The 3,204-nt window shown below is 42.0% G+C and overlaps 1 protein-coding gene across 1 annotated transcript in view; it reads left to right on the plus strand.

The window, feature by feature from the left end:
• Positions 1-3,204, plus strand: part of LOC114061804 (protein HIRA) — a 38,292-nt gene that overhangs the window by 9,595 nt on the left and 25,493 nt on the right. The gene's annotated exons all lie outside the window — the stretch shown is intronic.

Consider the following 3,204-nt stretch of genomic DNA (forward strand, 5'->3'; position numbering starts at 1 on the left):
CCCCAGGTTTTGTCTTTTATCCCTAACATCTCATGAAGATACAGTGCAGGAGTTGGCACATGTGGGAAATGTATCGAGTCGTCTTGGTGGGTGCATGCTGGTTCTTTGGGCTGTTTGGTAAATTGCCTTATTTTATCCTGGCCCGTGTGTGCTCTTGCTTGCAGAGGCATTCCAGTTTGAAAGGGTTGGCACTGCTGCCAAAAGTGATTTGAATGTGGAAATCACACGCGTGTTCTTTCGAATAGTCCTCAGTGGTGGCTCTTTGAGCATCAGTGAAAGGCAGCAAGTTTGCTGCTCTTCCTTCTCCTCCTGCAGAGGTTAAAGGAAGTGTGAAGGTGCAGGAGGGGGGGTGTGTTCCACTGGTTGGAGCAGAATAGGTTGAAGGTTGTCTGTTTCTAAAGCTGTTCCCTAACTGTGTTAGTTACTTGTTATACAGTTTACATTTTAATAAAATTGTTAGATCTCCTCTGAAAGATGTAGCATATGGAGAACTGGAGGATTTATGAGTATTATTAGGGTTGGTTAGTCTTCCTCTGTCTATATGGAAGCCATAAAATCAAAGCTGATCTTTGGGTAGAAGAATTTCATGACAACAGAAGTTAAATTTGAGACAGGTAATTGTGTGACCAGCAGATGCAGCCTGAGATCAGGGAGGATTTTGAAAAGGCAAAACCAGAAACCAAAACAAAACTCGCTTCAGGTCATCAGCTAATGAACTGTAGAAACCTGGGAGAAATTCCTGACTCAAATCCAGTTTTGCCTCCTTGGCACTCGCTCCATGGTGTTATTTTGCTGTGAGGTGTTTGACGTGTCCTGCTGGATTAAGTGTCCTTGGTTATCCCTGGTTTGTTGTGGAATGGCTTTTCCTGGGCTGCCATTTTGCCAGCAGGCTGCTCTCAGCTCCTGTCCTTCCTGGGACTGCAGCTTTTACACCAAGAGCACTGCCAACCAGAGGAGTTAAGGTGGCTCTGCAGTCCTGCCTTCTCTGGACTGTAAAACAACTTGTTCTCCCGTTCCAGGAAAGCCGATATTTTCAGTGGACATTCACCCAGATGGGACCAAGTTTGCAACAGGAGGACAAGGTATGTCTGTGTACTGAGAAAAAGCGGGATTTGGGGCTGTAATAATAATTGTGTGCCTTCACAGCTCTTTAATCAGTTTGACTCTTTTAAAGGGTCAAAAGACCCTTTTAAAGACATCACTTTTATCTCAAAGAAACAAATGATTTTGTAAGTCATTAAAATGCATTGAAAAGTGCTGTTGTTCCTGCAGAAGGCAGGGTTCCATGTCCTGATGTGCTCATCCTCTTGGACATCACTGAGATAGTAGCTGCAATAATTCAGTCATGGCCAAATTTCTTTTTTATTTGAAGAGGAACTGAATGTGCAGTTGGGCTTTTTGAGTCGCTAAATAGTAGAGCTATTGGGACAGAAAAATCCAATTATATTGATGGATTGATGGAATAGCTTAAGAAATACATGCAGAAATATCACTTGGTTCACAACAGTGAATAACTTTATGTTGCAATTTAGTATTTGAATATATCTTTTCTCTTTTAAAATACAATTTTATTATAGGTAGTTGTCTCTATAGTTGGTATCAGTTAGGTCCAGTATGATTTTTGAACTGTATAAATTTATTTTTAATAGCTTTAAGAAAAATAAAGCACTTGTGACTTGGTGTAATTGTATCAAAATGGCATCTGTATTCAAATGTTTCCAAAATTCACACTGCAGTAATGCCTATATTTTAACATCTGTTCTGGGACTGGGATTAATTTGAAAAGCTTTTTTGCATGTATTTGAAAGGGGAGGCTTTTTTGGTCTCTTACAGGTCAGGATTCTGGCAAAGTTGTGATCTGGAATATGGCTCCTGTCCTGAAAGAGGAAGATGAAAAGAATGAAAATATTCCCAAGATGCTTTGTCAGATGGACAATCACTTAGGTAACAAAGATTTTTTTTTTTCCTATTATTTTTATCTTTTTTTACTGCCTACTGGTAATTTGCCAAAGCTTAAGCATTGCACATGTGTAATTGTAAAAACTGTGCTCTGTCCAGTGATGAAGAATCAGTAAATACAGCAGAGCAGTCCTATACTTTGGCTATGTACTTCTGAAGATATTCAGTAGAAAATGTTGTTAAAATGTGGGGAAATTTGCAGAGAAACATAGATACCTTTGGAAATCTCCTCTCTATAAGCTTTTTCTCAGCTGTAGCCACAAAGTAATTGATAATGCACATCCTGAGAAACTGGGGAGCTCTGGAGGAAAGGACAAGAGAAGAAATAAGAATAAAATAAACATCATATGAAGTATATTGGTTATAGTTCTTAATTATTCTGGCTTTATTGCAGATTACATTTGGAATTAGTGAGGGTACCTGACAAGTTGTCCCTTCTTATTCAAGATACAGCTTTCTTTCTTTGCCCTCTTAATCCCACCTCATTTGCCAGGAGCAGTTTCTTCATTAGATGAATATTAATGTTTCTCCCTTCGAGCTACTTTTGGTGAAGCTTTTTTAGATAAGGAATAGAGTTTTTTAAGTGAGAAGTTCCTCAAGTGCTACTGGAAGATAAGTACCAATTCATTTATCTAAAGCAGACAGAGTAACTGCTTGCAGTGGAAAAAGCACACTTAAATCCTAAATGTCTGCCATCAAGTTTTGCTTGTTGTAATCTTTATCCCAGTCCAGAACCCCTTATTCACATATTTCATCTCCCAAACTTTCTTTTCTCCATTGCAGCTTGTGTGAACTGTGTGAGATGGTCAAACAACGGCGTTTACTTGGCCTCGGGGGGAGATGACAAGTTGATTATGGTGTGGAAACGAGCTGCGTAAGCATGTTCCTTTCCTCTGTTTTATGTTGGGTTTCCAGTGGGTTTCTCCGTCACATCTCAGTGTTTCCTGAGTGCTGACCTTTTGTAAGCTCAGTGGTGCTCCTGGTGCGTGTGGAGCACACCCTGTGACTCCCCATCCCTGGTGCTGGAGCATGTCCCTGTCCCAGGCTGACTCCCCATCCCTGGGGTTTGGTCCCTGTCCCAGGCTGACTCCCCATCCCTGGTGCTCAGTCCCTGTCCCGGGCTGACTCCCCATCCCTGGTGTTCGGTCCCTGTCCCGGGCTGACTCCCCATCCCTGGGGTTTGGTCCCTGTCCCGGGCTGACTCCCCATCCCTGGGGTTTGGTCCCTGTCCCGGGCTGACTCCCC

The sequence above is a fragment of the Empidonax traillii genome, unplaced genomic scaffold (genome assembly GCF_003031625.1).
Source record: "Empidonax traillii isolate 1590-97213 ecotype Southwest subspecies unplaced genomic scaffold, ASM303162v1 scaffold361:size2146424, whole genome shotgun sequence".
NCBI lineage: Eukaryota > Metazoa > Chordata > Aves > Passeriformes > Tyrannidae > Empidonax > Empidonax traillii.